Source organism: Cicer arietinum, chromosome 3 (assembly GCF_000331145.2).
Source record: "Cicer arietinum cultivar CDC Frontier isolate Library 1 chromosome 3, Cicar.CDCFrontier_v2.0, whole genome shotgun sequence".
Lineage (NCBI taxonomy): Eukaryota > Viridiplantae > Streptophyta > Magnoliopsida > Fabales > Fabaceae > Cicer > Cicer arietinum.
Window position 1 is genome coordinate 21,122,639 of NC_021162.2, and position 20,914 is coordinate 21,143,552.

Below are 20,914 nucleotides of genomic sequence, written 5' to 3' on the forward strand. Positions count from 1 at the left end.
GAGTCGTTTTCCCGGCTTCAACATGCGGGTCGTTTTCTCGGGTTCTAGGTGCGAGTCGTTTTCCCGGCTTCAACATGCGGGTCGTTATTTTTTAATTATATTTTTTAGAGTAAAAATCACTCGTTTTTTATTACAAACTTTTTTATTGTTTTCATTTCATTTATTCTTTGTTTATAAAACAAACTTACACAAATCAAAACTTTTTTCTGGTTAAAATGATACATTTATACATCATAAATATCATTTCAAATTTGTTTAAAAAATTCACATTGAGAGAATATTTTCCAAATTATACCTGTTGTTAAAAAGTTGGAACGTCTTCAAGTGTCATAAGTGTGTTTGTTTATATATCCAAACAAAACCGAGTATTAGATAGCTTTAGTCCCATATCGTTAACATAGCATGAAACAAAAGCGTTTATATAATGAGCCCAGAAAGCAATGGTCACGACCTTACTTGAACATGATATGTTCTATAGGACCGTTCTATTTTGTCCATATATTCAAAGGAGATTTGGTGGATGAATCATGACCGTGTGTCCTTATAGGATCGTTCTCAGCATCACTTGTGATCTGAGGTGGTTTCAATTTTTTTTTTTTTTTGGGATTATCATTTTGATTCAAGTTGTTTTCCAATGAAGAAATGTGAGCTCTCCTATCTCTTTGAACCGCTTTTCTCAGTTGTGTCAAAACACAACCATCACACCACCATCATAATAGGTTGGTATTTTCACATTTGATTTTTAATTCCATACCTTGTTTCAAATTCCTAATCTCACTTCTAATAATCAAATTACATTTGGAGTATACTTCATTTTGATTAAAGGTTTTTGGATTCAATTATGCATTTGGTTTTGACGAACTTTAAGATATAAAAAATTCCCACATTATAGACCTTAATTGAAATGTTTCTTAACAATTTCAAATTTTAACTAATAATCCTAATAATAATAATAATTTGTTTTAGGTTATCACATATATTTTTTATGTTAGAAAAACATTTTGTATGAAATTTACATTTGTACAATAGCTCCATATGAAGCACTTTGATGAAAAATGCTAGGTAGTCTTCAAACTAAATAGCATTACACTAAACATCTTGATTATACTATACTTAGTTTCCTGCATTTTGGACTACATGTGTTTAATAACCTTTCAGTAGTATATGGAAAAAACATAAAGGGATTTATCACAAAGTGAAGCTAACGATAAATGGGGGGTGATTAAAATGGGACATTGATTATTCAAACTAATGACATAACAATTTTTTTAAAATAACAATAGATGATTCAATGCAAAAGGGGAAACATGAAAGAATCTCCATTCACATTGAAAGGAAATTTTCGAAATTACATCCGTTGTATTGTTACAAAGCTGGAATGTCTTCAAATATCATAATGTGTTTGTATATATATCCGAATAAAAATGAGTATTAGATAGTTTTAGTCCCACATTGTTAACATAGCATGAAAAAAAATTGTTTATATAGTGAGCCCGAAGAGGAATGGTCACGACCTTACTTGAACAGTATATGTTCTATAGGATCGTACTACTGTGTCCTTGTATTCTAAGGAGACATGAACCTAGATCTGTTTCCTTGTATTCTAAGGATACAGGAACCTAGATCTGGTGGATGAATCATGACCGTGCGATTAGAGCGTGATTAACGGTTCTGTGATGGAAGCTTCAGTGAGCATTAGTGAGCATTAGTGAGCATCAGTGAGCATTGTAGTTAGTAGTAGAGGATTGTTCTCTGACAAATTTCAATCTTTTTTTTTTTTGGATTATCATTTTGATTAAGGTTGTTTTCATTGAAAGTTTTCATTGAAAGTTTTCATTGAAATAAATGCGAGTTACCCTATCTTTGTGAACCGCTTCTCTTAGTTGTGTCAAAACAGCAACCGTCACACCACCATCATAATAGGTTGGTATTTTCACATTTGGTTTTTAATTTCATACCTTGTTTAAAATTCATAAGCTCAATTCTAATAATCAAATTATATTTGAAGTATGCTTAATTTTGATTTAAGGTTTTTGGATTCAATTATACATTTGGTTTTGACGAACCCTAAGATATAAAAAATCCCTACGAACCCTAAGATATAAACTTGTTTCTTAATAATTTCAAATTTCAACTAATATTCCTAATAATAATAATAATTTGTTTTAGGTTATCATATATATTTTTGATGTTAGAAAAACATTTTGTATGAAATTTACATTTGTACAATAGCTCCATACGAAGCACTTTGATGAAAAATGCTAGGTAGTCTTCAAACTAGATAGCATTACACTTAACATCTTGATTATACTATTCTTAGTTTCCTGCATTTTGGACTGAATGTGTTTAATAACCTTTCAGTAGTATATGGAAAAAACATAAATGGATTTATCACAAAGTGAAGCTAATGATAGATGGTGGGGTGATTAAAATAGGACACTGATCATTCAAACTAATGACATAACAATTTCCTTAAAATAACAATCGATGATTTAATGCACAAGGTGAAACATGAAAGAATCTCCATTCACATTGAAAGGAAATTTTAGAAATTACATCTGTTGTATTGATACAAAGATGAAATGACTTCAAGTGTCATAAATGTGTTTTGATTATATATCCAAATAAAAACGAGTATTAGATAGTTTTAGTCCCACATTGTTAACATACGAAGCTAATGATAGATGGTGGGGTGATTAAAATAGGACATTGATCATTCAAACTAATGACATAACAATTTCTTTATAATAGCAATCGATGATTTAATAAAAAAAGTGAAACATGAAAGAATCTCCATTAACATTGAAAGGAAATTTTCGAAATTACATCCGTTGTATTGATAGAAAGCTGGAATGACTTCAAGTTTCATAAATGTGTTTGATTATATATCCGAATAAAAACGAGCATTAGATAGTTTTAGTCCCACATTGTTAACATAACATGTAACAAAAGTGTTTATATAATGAGTCCGAAGAGGAATGGTCACGAACTTACTTGAACATGATCTGTTCTATAGGATCGTACAACATTTATGATTATTTAATGGAAGCTTCGGTGGGCATTGCAGTTAGTAGTAGAGGATCGTTCTTATCATCCCTTGTGATTTGCGATGGTCACACGGTTGTCTGACAGATTTCAACCTTATTTTTTTTGGGATTATCATTTTGATTAAGGTTGTTTTCATTGAAATAAATGCGAGCTCCCCTATCTTTGTGAACCATTTCTCTTAGTTGTGTCAAAACAGCAACTGTCAAACCACCATCATAATAGGTTGATATTTTCACATTTGGTTTTTAATTCCATACCATGTTTAAAATTCCTAATCCCAATTCTAATAATCAAATTATATTTGGAGTATGCTTAATTTTGATTTATGGTTTTTGGATTCAATTATGCATTTGGTCTTGACTAACCCTAAGATATAAAAAATCCCTACGAACCCTAAGATATAAACTTGTTTCTTAACAATTTCAAATTTCAACTAATATTCCTAATAATAATAATAATTTGTTTTAGGTTATCATATATATTTTTGATGTTAGAAAAACATTTTGTATGAAATTTACATTTGTACAATAGCTCCATACGAATCACTCTGAAGAAAAATGCTAGGTAGTCTTCAAACTAGATAGCATTACACTTAACATATTGATTATACTATTCTTAGTTTCCTGCGTTTTGGACTGAATGTGTTTAATAACCTTTCAGTAGTATATGGAAAAAACATAAACGGATTTATCACAAAGTGAAGCTAATGATAGATGGTGGGGTGATTAAAATAGGACACTGATCATTCAAACTAATGACATAACAATTTCCTTAAAATAGCAATCGATGATTTAATGCAAAAGGTGAAACATGAAAGAATCTCCATTCACATTGAAAGGAAATTTTAGAAATTACATCTGTTGTATTGATACAAAGCTGAAATGACTTCAAGTGTCATAAATGTGTTTTGATTATATATCCGAATATAAACGAGTATTAGATAGTTTTAGTCCCACATTGTTAACATATGAAGCTAATGATAGATGGTGGGGTGATTAAAATAGGACATTGATCATTCAAACTAATGACATAACAATTTCTTTATAATAGCAATCAATGATTTAATAAAAAAAGTGAAACATGAAAGAATCTCCATTCACATTGAAAGGAAATTTTCGAAATTACATCCGTTGTATTGATAGAGAGCTGGAATGACTTCAAGTTTCATAAATGTGTTTGATTATATATCCGAATAAAAATGAGTATTAGATAGTTTTAGTCCCACATTGTTAACATAACATGAAACAAAAGTGTTTATATAATGAGTCCGGAGAGGAATGGTCACGAACTTACTTGAACATGATCTGTTCTATAGGATCGTACAACATTTATGATTATTTAATGGAAGCTTCGGTGGGCATTGCAGTTAGTAGTAGAGGATCGTTCTTATCATCACTTGTGATTTGCGATGGTCACACGGTTGTCTGACAGATTTCAACCTTATTTTTTTTGGGATTATCATTTTGATTAAGGTTGTTTTCCATGAAAGAAATGCGAGCTCCCCTATCTTTGTGAACCATTTCTCTTAGTTGTGTCAAAACAGCAACTGTCACACCACCATCATAATAGGTTGATATTTTCACATTTGGTTTTTAATTCCATACCATGTTTAAAATTCCTAATCCCAATTTTAATAATCAAATTATATTTGGAGTATGCTTAATTTTGATTTATGGTTTTTGGATTCAATTATGCATTTGTTTTTGACGAACCCTAAAATATAAAAAATCCCCACGAACCCTAAAATATACACTGGTTTCTTACTATTTCAAATTTCAACTAATATTCCTAATAATAATAATAATTTGTTTTAGGTTATCAGATATATTTTTCATGTTAGAAAAACATTTTGTATGAAATTTACATTTGTACAATAGCTCCATATGAAACATTGTGGTGAAAATTGCTAGGTAGTCTTCAAACTAGAAAGCATTACACTTAACATCTTAATTATACTATTCTTAATTTTCTGCATTTTTGACTGAATGTGTTTAATAACATTTCAATAGTATATGGAAAAAAACGTAAATGGATTTATCACAAAGTGAAGCTAACGATAGATGGTGGGGTGATTAAAATGGGATATTGATCATTCAAACTAATGACATAACAATTTATTTAAAATAACAATTGATGATTAAATGCAAAAGGTGAAACATGAAATAATCTCCATTCACATTGAAAGGAAATTTTCGAAATTACATCCGTTGTGTTGTTACAGAGCTGGAATGTCTTCAAATGTCATAAACTTTTTTGTTTATATGTCCGAATAAAAACGAGTATTAGATAGTTTTAGTCCCACATTGTTAACATAGCATGAAACAAAAGTGTTTATATATTGAGCCCGAAGAGGAATGTTCACGACCTTACTTGAACAGGATAGGTTCTATAGGATCGTACTACTGTGTCCTTATATTCTAAGGAGACAGGAACCTAGATCTGGTGGATGAATCATGATCGTGTGATCAGAGCCTGATTAACGGTTCTGTGACGGTTGCTGTGTCAAAACAGCAACCGTCACACCACCATCATAATAAGTTGATATTTTCATATTTGGTTTTTAATTCCATACCTTGTTTAAAATTCCTAAGCCTAATTCTAGTAATCAAATTATATTTGGAGTATGCTTCATTTTATTTTAAGGTTTTTGGATTCAATTATGAATTCGGTTTTGACGAACCTTAAGATATAAAAAATCCCCAAGAACCCTAAAATATAAACTTGTTTCTTAACAATTTCAAATTTCAATTAATATTCCTAATAATAATTTGTTTTAGGTTATCAAATATATTTTTGATGTTAGAAAAACATTTTGTATTAAATTTACATTTGTACAATAGCTCCATATAAAACACTTTGATAAAAAATGTTAGGTAGTCTTCAAACTAGATAGCATTACACTTAACATGTTGATTATACTATTCTTAGTTTTTTGCATTTTGGACTGAATGTGTTTAATAAACTTTCAGTAGTATATAGAAAAAACATAAATGGATTTACCACAAAGTGAAGCTAAGAGGATAAATGGTAGGGTGATTGAAATGAGACATTGATCCTTCAAACTAATAACATAACAATTTCAATAAAATTGCAATTGATGATCTAGTGCAAAAGGTGAAACAGGAAAGAATTTACATTCACATTTAATTGTTACAAAGCTGGAATGACTTCAAGTGTCATAAGTGTGTTTCCTTATATATCCAGCAAAAGCTAGTATTAGATAGTTTTAGTTCCACATCGTTAACATAGCATGAAACAAAAGTGTTTATATAGTGAGGCTTAAGAGGAATGGCCACACCCTTACTTGAACATGATCTGTTCTATAGCACCATAGTACTGTGTCCTTATATTCTAAGAAGTCAGGAACCTAAATATGGTGGATGGATCATGACTGTGAGATCAGAGTGTGATTAACGGTTTTGTGATGGGAGCTTCAGTGACCTTTGCAGTTTGTTGTAATTTAAGGAGTCAACATCACTTGTGATCTGGGGTGGTCACACGGTTGTTTAACAGATTTCTATATTTTTTTTGCAATTATTTATTTGATTCGGTTTGATGGTGAGGTGATTGAAATCGGACATTGATCTTTCAAACTAATGACAGAAAAATTTATGTAAAACATAAATTGATGTATTAAGGCAAAAGGTGAAACATATAAGAATCTTCATTCACATTGAAAGAAAACTTTTGAAATTACACATGTTGTATTGTTACAAAGCTGGAATGACCTCAAGTGTCATAAGTTGGTATTGTCACATTTGGTTTTTAATTCCATACCATTTTTAAAATTCCTAATCTCTATTCAAAAAATCAAATTAAATTGTTAGTTTGCTTTATTTTGATTTAAGTTTTTTGGGATTCAATTATGAATTTGGTTTTGATGACCCTAGAGATATAAAAAGTTCCCCACATAATAGACCCTAATTAATTTGTTTCTTAACAATTTCAGTTTTAATTAATACTAGAATATAATCCGCACGTCGCACATTTGTAATTTGTAAAATATTCTTTTAGTAAAAAAAATTTAAAAGTTTGAAGGTGATATTTATGGTGTATAAATGTATCTATCTGATTGAAAAAAAGGTTTCAATAATTGTAAGTTTCTTAGTTTATCAGAAGAGTGGTTGTATAACAAAAGAATAAATGGAATAGAAACAATTGAAAAGTTTTTAATAAAATGAGTGATTTTCACTCTAAAAAATATAATTAAAAAAAGATGAGTTAGTGTTTGTATATACAATTAAAAAGATTTAAATAAAATGAGTGATTTTCACTCATAATATTATTAAAAAAAATTGAAGTAAAAATGTCGATTTACAAGAAATGGGCGTTTGAATTGTAAATTCACCCTTTTAAAAATTCTTGTTAAAAACTTAAGAAAATAACTCAAGTTAAAACCATTCCACACAGAAAGGAGTTCAATCAAGTCACCTATCAACCTTGATAGGATTTCTTACAATCTACCCAAACTATACTAAACTCTATTAGTTTGAGTTTTACAATAATGATGAGATTGTTTTGTTAGAATCTGAGAAGGCTCAACACTTGTTTGAGTTCTAATTCTTTGACAGAGAAATACACGAGAATGATTCTAGGAATCGAATAGGAAAAATCAGAATTGATTCAATGTATGCGAGTGAGAGAAATTCAAGTATGATTGAAATGAGTAATCCATTTCCTTAGTGCTTGAAACTCTGATTTTTTTTCTTGAGCATTGGCCTTCCTTTTATAGGCTTTTAGGACAGTTAATAATGGTCAAAAGAGTTGTTGGTAGTGCTCTGTCAGTTTTGACAAAAACCAATATATATGAATAAAAATATTACAGTCTTTGAAAACTTTATGAAATCTGTTTGACTGGACGTTTTTCTTCGTTCTTGATCGTATTTCTTTTGTGTTTAATGATCTTTTATACATCAGATATATTTGATGATGATTTTGCATCGAATATGATATTTGATAATGCTAAAACAACTTGGAGAATGATGACTGTCTGCTGGAGAATGATGTTGAAAATTCTGGAGACTGATGATCATTCTGGAGAATGGTATGATAATTCTGGAGAATGATCTGATCATCTCAATTTGTTCCTTGCCAAGTACTGATAACATTAGCATGAAATTTAGAGGTAGAATATTTTCTGAACTAGTGGAGATTGATTGATTTTGGAGTTGTGATGATCATTCTTGAAAACAGAGAACATTCTCCGTTTTCCAAATTTTGTTAAGAATGTTCTCCATTCTTGTTTGTTCAATTTCTTGCCTTTTTATGCTGATTTTTTTGCTTTGTTTAAAACCTATCTTTAAATTAATACACTCAAAAGCACAAGTTAAATTAACATAACATTTAGAATCATAATTAACATTCTTAATTAACTTTTTATTTGTTTTCGTCAAAATATTAAATTAAGATTTTGTCTCAACAAAGACGAGTGATTGTTTGTATACATTTTGTTTTGTTTTAAATATTCGATCATTATAGAATACTTTCTTCCTATAACAACAATATGAAAATATGACCATTTTGGTTTATTAAAAGTAGAATTCTGAAAAAACAAAGATCATTATGGTTTATTAAAATACAGCAGTCTGAAAAACCAATATCATTCTGCTTTATTAAAAATAGAATTCTAGAAATACGAAGATTATTCTGGTTTATTATAAACAGAAGTCTGGAAAAACCAATATCATTCCGGTTTATCAAATGATCATTTTGGTTTATTAAAAGATCATTATGGTTTATCAAATGATTATTCTGGTTTATCATATGATCATTCTGATTTATTACAAGATCATTCTGGTTTATTACAAGACCATTCTGATTTATTATCAAGATCATTCTGGTTATTTCATTTTTGGGCATAAGTAAAATGAACAATTCTCCAAAGTCTAGATCTTAAGATAAGCGAATATCAAGACTACTCAATAATTATCGAAGTCTAAAAGTCTAGTTAAAGGTCCAAAAAAGGAAACAACATCAAGATCAAGCTCCAAATTGATGAGCTATGAGCAAGGACAACAAGGACACTATTGATGCGCCTTTTTGAAGAAAGTACATCATGCTTCAGAGACAAAGGACTAACACTAGACAACTACTAAATCACTCATCCACGTTTTCCGTACAACACAAAACCAAGAACGATATGATTTTAAAAAAGAACATTTGATTATTCTCTTTTAAAGACAAAATTAAAACATATCATTTTCCATAGTCCAAATCACAATTATTTAGTATCAAGACTGCTCAAATCAATGGTAATGCCCAAAGGAGGAAAATAGCCTCAGGGTTGATCTACAAATTGATGAGTTGTGAGAAAGGACGCAAGTACATTGTACTTACATAATTCTGATTTGAAACAGTATCATATGACATTTCACAGCTCATTCACTCTCTCATTCATGTTTTCCAACAGATCCAAAAGCATCAACGTTCTTTGTTTGCCAAGAACATCATAGACAACAATATAAACATGTGTTTAATTGCTTTAAAATATATCTGACACTTGGAAAGTGTGTCTAACGACTATATTCAGTTTAAACTGAAGATTCAAAGCCTTTTATAATTTATAAATTGAATATCAATTGGAAGATGAAGACAAGAATTCAATTTACAAATCTACCAAAACTTGTACAAGTAATAACAAGTCAAAAAATCTTTAAGAACAATCATGCTCTCTTCACTATATTTATGGATCATAATTTACTGAATTTGTCTTTATTCATCTCAAACAAGCATTGAGAAGTTTCAAGATCCTGAACACTTTTATCATACACATCATTTGTAACTCAAGGTTGAAAGGTGATTGTAAAAATCCTTTTTAGGTTGTAAAATGAAGATTGTAATTGATCAAGTTGTGATCAAGAGAAAATGTGTGAAGGAGAACATTATGGTTCTGAAACACATAATGAAAATCTCGCGGTTGTGAGAACTGGACTAGACCGAGTATGGTGAACTAGTATAATTTTTGTGTATGATCTTTTTATCCCTTATCTTTAATTATTTGCATACGTAAATCACACTTCATTATAAACTAATTTATTTTATTTACTTCTAACATTTCCAGAACATTATAGACATTCTTTTTCAAGCAAGATTGATCTTGAGTTAATATAAATTAAGCACAAGAATCAAAATTTTAAAAGGATCACAATTCAAACCCCTTTCTTGTGATTGACATTGCTATTTCAATTAACATCAGAGCACTGCCTCTAAAGTTGAGCGCCTAATGTAACACCCCGAGTTTTAACAGTGCGAGTGTATTTTTTGTTTTCAAAAACAAATTAATAAAATACCATGTAGTAACACAAACTACAAAAGTCTTGAATATTTACATCATAAAAACAAACCAGCCAAAATAGTTTTTTGAGACGATAATCCAAAATACATGAATAGAAATTACACTGGAGCTATGATACCCATCAGACATCGCTCATACCCCTGGGATATTCTCGACAAACACTTGCACAAAAGCACTGCTCCAAGAATACTATCCCCCCATGGCCACGTCAAAAAAATGGAACATAGACCCACCAAACGAAAGTCAACTAAAAATATAAGTTATAGATACAGTGATCCCAAAATGAAATAAGTACGACGACCAAAGACACTAAGTCCTTATACAACCAAACTAATTTGATCATTCACTAGCAACTACAATAACATGGGTCACCTCCACACACTTCGCAAGTGCTTTCTGACGCAGTATCCATCTTCGAAGTAACCTCCTCCTCACCAACATCCATAAAAGGATAAGTCTCCTTGAAAGTCAGATCCACCCACAGAAAGGTGGCCTCAGCGACACTGAGATCTCAAAACAGTTCGCTATTTCAGCGGACATCGGTAAGGGATCATTCATTAGAAATGGAAGCTCTGACTCGACCTGCCTAAACGGTCCTGCAATATCTCTTCCTACTGGCATCTACCCTTTATCCTTTCCGCCAGTCCCCGACCCAACCACTGTATCTCCAGCTCCTACGGTGGCCTCCGCCTCAACTGTAAATGAGGAATCCTCTAAATCTTCTCATGCTCCACTCATCCCGAGCACCAATCTTGAAGGTACCGAATAGTCGATTCTCTCGCGAGTGAGCTCCACGAGATATACTGCTTCAGCTTTCATACTTGCCATCACTACCCTCCCCGTATAAGTAGCACTGCTTGAGATGGGGTTGTATACCCAAGCAGTCGGCGAGTCTCGATCAGGGAAGTCTAACGAAGTTTCCGTCGTCAAGGTAATAGTCGGTGGAATGAACTCGAGTATCATCTGAGGACAAAGCCCAATTTTCACAATAATGTAAAGGGTCACCAACCGAAATTAACAAATAACATTAACAATTACGTCATAAAAACAAGCAATAACACTTAACAATTACAACATGATAACAAACAACAATCGAGTATGTATATATAAATATCATATTATAACAAACATGACTCAGGTGCCAATCACCCTAATGCAATGTTTATATGCCAATGCACATGAATCCGGAATTTCCAAAACAAAACCCTCCTCGAGGGGGCGTAAATTATAATTGTACCGCCTATCACAAGCTTTAGTACTAATTACCGAGGTGCAGTCTCTCACAGACTAGCACGATTTACTAGAGTGTTTCCTATCACATGCATTACACATCAGTTGAATCCACATAAGGATAAAATGGACCAACTATCACATGGAACCACCTCGTGGCCCATCACGGTCAACACTTAACTTCGTGGCCCATCACGGTCACCACAAGCTATGAAATGCATGAGCAGACTCTGACTCATTTAACACTAATGATTTTTCAAACTTATCACAGAGCATACTCAACACATTTTTTTTTTCTTGATAAAATTCATAACACACATATTATCAGTTATGAATACACAATCACATTAAATTCAATTTCCACAATTCATCGCCTCAATCACACCTAAATCACACGTAAATCACCTCAACTTAATCTCCACAAATTCATAATATACAATGTTAACTTAACAGTAAAATAATATATCCTCTCAGTCAAACATTGCCGCTTATAATTTTATTGTAGTATTTTTTTAATTTCGAAATAATCTCAATTAATGTTCCAATTGGAAATCATAGTCAACTTAAGGACAAAGAAAAAAAACCAGAATATAGAACATTTCAGCTCATGCAAATTGACAACTTGATGTTTTATATGAAACGTAGTAGCATTAAACAAATTAGTAGCATACTTTAGGTTCAATTTTATTCATCAACAACCAAGAAAACAAGCTGCAATATCCTGATTAACAACTATAAAACATTATGTTGAAAGGCTGAAAAAGAAAGCTAAAATGGAATGAACCAACTTAGTAAATTTAAAAGTAATCTTAATCCAAGTTGTTACAATAATAATGCAGTTTTTGTTGTAGCGGATGATAGTTTCTACATTTGTGCTCTCTAGTCATCTGTATAGCTGTAGATTAGTCCGTTAGTTGGCTAGTGACAGATAACATGATTTCATTACTCAACAGTTAGTTAGGAAGGCATTTATGCCCCTCTAAATATTTTCACATACTCTCTCAATAGTACCAGCATAACATTCAAAAGTACAAAATTTCAAGCTTTCAAAATTCTCTCTTCAATTTTTCTTCCTTTATTTGATTTTCTCGTCATAAGAACTTCAAACATGGTATCATGAACTTCACTATAATTTTGCACCAATGATTCAAAGTGAACAAGGTTTTAGGGCATGACATTTTTTTTACAGCAACAAGTCCATTGTAGCTGTTAAAAAACATTATAGAAAAATAAAATAAAAACTTCCATCAATCACACATTTGCAACTTTTCTTGCTGAAAAGAACCATATCTCAAAATAATCCCAAACCAAACCTAACCTATTAAGCCAATCAATGACCCAAAATATGAACATTTGTAGTAAGCATTAACAAAATTCATAATAGGTAACAAACTGTATTTTCACTCAATATATATATATATATATATATATATATATATATATGTCGAAATTATTTATAATGCAATCACACATATAGAGTCCCTATATGCAAACTAAAAATTTGGAAGAAACTTTTACTATATATTTTTTTTTTACGTTGAAATTTATTATCATTCAATCACACATTAATCATCAATCAATTCCATATAGAGTTCCTATATGCAAACTAAAAATATGAAAGGAGCCCTTACCTTCGTTATCGCTTTCTCAACCATTTTCTCTATCGTGATCAAATTCGGCGAAAACTCTCACTCGCACCGACATCTCAAAATGCAATCATTAGGAGGACACACATGAACCCTTTCGTAACTCATGCCAATAGAGCACACAATTTGTTTAGCTTCTTAGGTTCGATTGAGAAATTCATTATCATCTGGAAATATATCTTTTAGGACTGTTAATTATGATGTGAAGCTATTATGAGACCATCCATTAATCGCTTTTAGGTTGTGCAATTTTAATATCGTCGACAGTCTTGTGAATTTAATACAATTGTTATATAATTGTTTCTCTGCATCACTCAACAAACTCTCAAATATTTTAGAACAATCCTATAGATCTTCTTCAACTACTTTTGCAATATCCTCAACTCGGTCCCACTCCTATGTATTTGTGTTGAAATCATTTGAAGCATATGTCGAACCATTCTCAAAATTACTGTTCTTTTTTTTTTTCTTTCTTATCTCACCATATCTTATCCAACATGTATAGCTTTGATCCATTCCATACCATACTAAATGTCCTTCCAATTGATATGCTCTAACGCGTTTTCCAAAACAACAGTTTTAACAAGGAAAAATGATTTGATTTGGGTCTTTTGCATTCTACACGTCAAAATCAACAAACTCCTTCACTCTATTTTCATACTCTTTTGACAATCGATTGACAGACATCCATTTCTAGTCCATTTTATATGACCTATATAAATGCAGTGTTACACAAATGATAAGCTACTGATAACATTATACCAATCTATAGTATATATAGTCTAATATTGGAAAATGGAAACCAAGGTCCAAGGTTATGCATACAAGTCTGATTTTAAAATAGAAAATATCGAACAAATCTAAAAAAAGAACAAATTTCATATGATTTATCAGGTAACAATTTATCTGATTTATTAGGTAACAATTTATTTGATTTCTCATGTAACATTTTATATGATTTATCATGTAAAGATTTATCAGTTTTAGTGACAACAACAAATTAATAAATCAAGTACTTGAGACAACAATTACTTAGTAGAAATGGGCGTACAATAGAGGAGCAATAGAGGAGGGTTCAATGAGAAGAGGATGCACAGTAGAGGAGGGTTTGCGCAGTAGAGGAGAGGAGGATTTGTAGGGTTAGGGAGAGAATGTATTAAATATGTTTTTATTTATTTAAAGTGAATGATTTTTATCAAATAAGCACCATTTCATAGCGCTTATTAAAAAAAAAACGCTCTAAAAGACCCTGTAATTATGTGAAAGCGCTACATTTTAAAACGCTTATATACAAAACGCACTAAAAGCAGTGTAAACATAATGTGAGAGTGCTATATTTTACAGCGCTTGTATACCAAACGGTGTAAACATTATATGAGAGCGCTATATTTTACAGCGCTTATATCCAAAGCGTTCTAAAAGCGTTGTAAACATTATGTGAAAGCTCTATGTGACCCTACAATAGCGCTTTCAGCAAAAGCGCTGTAAACATTATGACCCTACAACAAAGCTTTTGCAAAAGCGCTTGTCAGAAAAGTGTTGTTGTATCATCTGTTAATTTTAAAATATTATACAACAACACTTTTAGTTAAAAAAGCGCTATAAAAGGCACGTTGTAAAATACTATTTTTGGCGTAATAACATATGATATAGAAAAATATATTATTTTAATTATGTTAAGACTAACAAATATTATTTAACAAACTACAAACTACAAAATACAAAAAATAATATATCAAATAATGTCTCATACTAATAATATGTTGTTTTTGAATTTCGAAAAAACTTTTTAAAACAATTTATGCCACTGAAAATATTACTAGGTTGAGTCGCTGACTAGGTCGCTCTCTTTAAGACGTTTCAATGCACTACCCAAATTGTGCAAGGCAGACTATCAACCACGAAGTCCCTAGGATAAAATAGCTCAGGTAATTTGTATCGGGGTTCTACTGCACCGTAGAAAACCGTTCTAGAATTACAGCCTCAATATGTCAGTCGTATGATTGCCACTTGTAATATGGCACTAAGACCATTCGAAAAGAAAGAGAAGAAAAGGTAAGAAGGGGGATAAGAGAGAAAAGCCTCAGATATGAAGAGTTTTTGGTGTAATTTTCCAACTGAGGAGAACCCTCTATTTATAGAGGAAATCCACAACTGGATTTGAGAAAATCAAGGGTCCATCTGAATGTCCGCTCCTAGATTTGACCTCAGAAACGTGCGCTCCAAAACAGCTGACTACCCAAAACTTGCGCTCCAAACTTAGGGTTTTGACTTTGAGTTTTGACCAGACAACAACAGATACATGAGACCAAAGATTAGGGTTTTGACAGGGTAAAAAAAGACACACGAATTTATAAAGGAAGACTGGATCAAATATTTAATGTTGACTCGGTGGAGGGAAATTACGTAATTAACATAACAATAGGAGATAAATGCAAGAATTCTTTTAATTTAAATAAATAAATAATTTATTAATTTTTCATATACTAAAAAATAATAAACCACTTAGCCAAGCCCAAGCCCAAGCCCGACCAACAATGATTTCAGACTCAACCGGCTTACTTCTTCACAAGCAGTAGCTAGTGCGATCATTTCAAACTCCATAGTGGACTGAGCCAGTATCGTATGTTTCTTCAATTTCCAAGATACAACACCACCGACTGTACTGAAAATATAGCCACTGGTTTCTTTGGAGTCATCTGATAAGGTGTTCCAATCAGCATCAATGTATCCTTTAAGGACGACATGAAATCTTTGATAATGTAATCTGAGACACATGGTCCTTTTAAGGTATCTCATGACTCTTGCGATAGCGTGCCAATGCTCCATACTAGGTCTACTAGTAAACCTGCACAACAATCCCACGACATAGGCAATGTCGGGCCTAGTACACTCAGTGGCATACCTGAGGCTGCCAATGATGCTTGCATATTCAATTTGTCTAACACCTTCACTAGAGTTCTTGAAAAGTTTCACACTTGGATCATATGGTGTGCAAGCAAGTTTTAAAATCAAAGTAATTATATTTCTTTAGGATCTTTTCAATGTAGTGAGATTGATCCATAGAAATTCCTTTTTCTGACTTAGTAATCTTGATTCCAAGGATTACACTTGCTTCTTCGAGGTCTTTCATATCAAAGTTGTTACTCAACAATGATTTCACATTATTTACAGCATGAATTTTTGAACCAAATACGAGTAAGTCTTCTACATATAGACATATGATAGTGAAAAATTGATTTCCATATTTGTAATAAATACATTTATCACTTTCATTTACTTTAAACTCATTCGACATAATCAAGTTATCAAATTTTCATGCCATTGCTTAGGAGCTTGTTTAAGACCATACAGAGACTTATCTAACTTACAGACCTCGTCTTCTTGTCCATGAATTACAAAACCTTCAGGTTGTTCCATATAAATTTCTTCTTCCAGGTCACCATTTAAAATTTTATTCATTGATCTTTGTGGTTATTATGAAATTTTTTATTTTAAATTAGATATATTAGAATTTTAATTTACAAACATTCAAACTATTATTAATATTAATAGAGTATTTAGAATCATTAACGTTTTTGTTTCAAAATCAAAATTCAAAATTTATAACAATTCCGTTGTAAAATATTAATTGACAAACAATTATAAGTATACATCAAATACAAATAATTACAAATGAATTACTTTAATTTCATGTCAATTAACACTATAAAACAACAAATTAAATTTAATTAATTTCAGTAAAATAAAACGGACCAAAATTCATAGAGACATGACTTTGTCCATCATTTATAAATATTTATACATTATATATATTTACCAATATTCAAAGTAGAAAATCAAATACAAATGTTTTAAGTTCTCTCACCCGCTTTACAGAACAAAAAACCCCACATATTTAAAATACAAATTTTGCAAAACAAATTCAAATGGACTATCCTTTTCTTGAACATGTTATTGATCAACGGGACAATTGGAGTATCAAAGTTCTTGTTGTTCGCATGTGTACTATCTACACCATGCAAAGTGAGGATTGACCATTCTCTTTAGACATTATTTTGTTGGATGAAAAGGTATACAATAACAATGATTGAAGATTATTTGCATTCAATTTCGTGTGTATGTGTAAACAAATATATATATATATATATATATATATTTGTCTTCATGTTTTATTTTATTGAAAAGTAAATATATTTAAATCTTTTTGAATTATGAACCCTAAAATTATTTGACTTTAACTCAAATGTAACACCTTTGCATGCAACAATCAAGAGAGAACTTCTATCAAATTTTAAAAATAGTATACAAGAATGTGAAATATACAACATAGAAAATCTTAAAATATCACCGGCAAATGATTCTTACAGACCTATCATATGAGCAAATAAGACATTGTTTTTTACAACAACTATTGTAACCAAAATCCAAGACCCAAAAATTATCATTTGAAATCATTACTTTGAGTTTACATCCTTCAAATCACTAGCACAAAGATTGAGAGATAAAGTAAATCTAACAAGTAATAATTCTTTCAATACAAAATTCAACTTCTAAGCTGTCAAAGAAACATCATTTGGTACTAACTATTTTTTGGATTGCATACATCATTGGAACACTACATGTTGTTGGACATGAAGAACAAGTTTATGTTGTTGGCAAGCCTACAAAAATACTCAGACTAGAATAATTGGAGATGAGGATAAGTAGGAATCCAAGTCACCACAACCGACAAAGTCCAACTCAAATGACGAAGGGGATATAAAAACAAATGTAAAATACATGAAGAAGTGAAGTATGGAGATGAGGATAATAATAAGGAGAAAGATGACAACCCATTATCCATATGAAAAATCAAGGTACAACAAAGCAATAAAAACATTCACATATCATCATCAGATGAAGAGACAACATAAACAACAGTTACAAAACAAAACAAAAAAGACTGCGGTCAAGCATATTACATCCTCTAACGAAGAGTTTGTCCTTCTACATACCTTAAGGTGAACCAAAAAGAATAAACAACAAAACACAAAAAGGGGTGTAATGAAATTGATTAATCCAAAAAAATAAAAATAAATAAAAATCTTAAAATCGAAACATAAGATAAATGTATTTCCAAGTATTTCACTTTAAATATTTTTAGTTTCAGCCATAAAGTAATACATTTTGTAACTTAATTATATATCAATTGAGTCTATCTCTTAATTTCAATTATCAAATACATTACTTCAACATTTGACATATCCATCACTCTCAATGTTAATACGTTACTTTATTTATTCAAGTCGTTTATCTAAAACGGTACTTCTCTTCTATAAATTACATTAGTACAATTGTGTGTGTATATATATATATATATATATATATATATATATATATATATATATATATTCGTGATATAACTACTAAATTGTAGATCATTAGACAATTGGAGCATAAAACTTTATATTAATTTTTTTTAAATCCACTTAAATTGAATAAATAAAAATATACATACTCAACACACGAGTTAGCATCTAGTTAAAATAATCATATCTCTTATATTATGGTACATATGGCACATGCATCAATTAGATGTAAATAATGCATTCCGTCTAGGAGACATTCAAGAACATGTATACATGTCGCAACCTCTAGGCATTAAGGACTTGAAACATCATCATTATGTGTGCAAACTACTTATAGATACCATACTTAAAAATATACTTATACTTTATATTTAAGTTCACAATAGTTACTCAAGCAACACAAGAGGATTAACATCATATAGGAATAAAGTTTTACCATAACGTACTCCCCTCAATTGGTTTATAGGGTGCACTCAGGCACTTAGGTATGATGTATTGTTCATCTCAACTGCGGCTAGGGAGCCACTTTGAGACTTAAGCAACCTATAGTATGAGTAGTCAATATCTTTTTCGTTATAGAGTTGTTATTTTAGAACTTATCGTTTATGATCAATATCTTTCTTGAATGTGACTGCATCTTCAACTTCTTGGTCATGTGATTTTTTTCCTCATATGTCTTCATTCTCCTTCGATATTGAATATTTTGATGGTTCATGATGTGGTTTTTCCCCCTTCATATCCTTAGTGTAAACATGAGTATGTTTCATGTAACACAATAATATGTAGGTTGATTTTATCCCTACATCTTCATGAAGCACATAAATAAGTAGTTTTTGGTTATTACTCTACATTTTCATGTAATAATTAAAGACGTAACATTGGTTGTGGTTATCTATTCTCATGTAGTTCATGAAAATCAATTTTTGGTTATGGTTATCTATCCTCATGCGACACATGAAGATTAGTATATGGCTATCTATCCTCGTGCAACACAAGAAGATCAGATTTTGATTATCTATCTTCATGTAACATGAACATTAGTTATTGGTTATAAACCAAATTGAATTTTATTTCTCTTTGGTTTCTTCTTAATTTTTCTTTTTTTTTTCTTCTTCTTCACAAGTTCAATTATGAACCTTAGCTCTTGATACCACCGATGGATATTTTTTGTTTGTATTTGTCGAAGTGAAATTATATGTGACATATTTTATATGCAAAAGTCTTTTCTTTTTTTGTGTGATATCTCATCTTTTAAATTTTTATTCACGGCTCTATAAATAGAGCTAAATTGTAATTTAAAAACATATTTCTATATCATATATATTCACTAACTTATTTCTAAATCATATCCTTAAAATAAAGAACAAATCCTAAACATAGTCTAAATATCTTTAGACATTTTATTTTGAATAATTAGGTAGATAAGAATCACAACGATGAATTAAAAAACAATTAGGTAACATACTCTAAACAAAGAAACCATACTGACAAGGAAGGGAAAATCATACTAGTATATAAACAGAAGAGGTCAATTTCTCTTTTATGTTAATTTGTGTTATTTTCCAATAATAGTCTAATCTTTAGTTTAAAAACAAATGAATAATCCAATTGGCTAAACAAGCACAAAACCCCTTGTAAATATTTTATTAAAATTTGGACAAAATGTGCCTTCCGATACACCAAAATGTCTTTGTTGATACTCTTGAAGTTGCTCTCTATACAGACTATAGAGTTTGTTTCTTTTAGTTGCCTTTTTCCTTCCTCTAAATCCGAAAAATATGACACTATAATGAGATGAATTAAATACTTTTTTTTTTTTTGTTGTTGTCAATTATACCATCTAATCATGCGAATCACTTTCCACTCAATATGTTTCCTTTTGTATTTATGGTAATGATGAATATCCTAATACATATAAATTTAACTTAGTAAAATTTTTATTATCTCTATTTCATTTACAAATTCATCATAAGTAATAGTAAATTACTAAAATGTAACACTCATCATATTGAGACATAAGTAGTGATAAATATATTTACTTGTTGCAAGAAGAGTACGTACATATTTTAATATAAGAGTATAGGAAAGTGAAATACAAACTTCTATAAAAGAGTACACCATACTTGCAATAGCAATCATCTAATGCAAAAAAGGATAATACATTTTGTAGAATCGAAGCTTAACTTTAATATGTAATTTTCATAACACCTAAAGAGGAAATTTAAGAAAAATAGTTTTTCTTGGGACAAGTTTGAGATGTTGCTGCAATCATATATTAGTATGTAACATGTATAAAACCTAATATATATATATATATATATATATATATATATATATATATATAT

General features: G+C 30.5%; 1 non-coding gene and 2 pseudogenes across 1 annotated transcript; all 3 read left to right on the forward strand.

The window, feature by feature from the left end:
- Positions 1-1,509: 1,509 nt before the first annotated feature.
- Positions 1,510-1,762, forward strand: LOC113785988 (small nucleolar RNA U3; annotated as a pseudogene).
- Positions 1,763-5,408: 3,646 nt separating this feature from the next.
- On the forward strand, positions 5,409-5,545 carry LOC113785986 (small nucleolar RNA U3; annotated as a pseudogene).
- Positions 5,546-6,342: 797 nt separating this feature from the next.
- Positions 6,343-6,564, forward strand: LOC113785989 (small nucleolar RNA U3). The gene has a single exon (XR_003472170.1). It is a non-coding gene; the product is annotated as a small nucleolar RNA U3 (small nucleolar RNA).
- Positions 6,565-20,914: the final 14,350 nt, after the last annotated feature.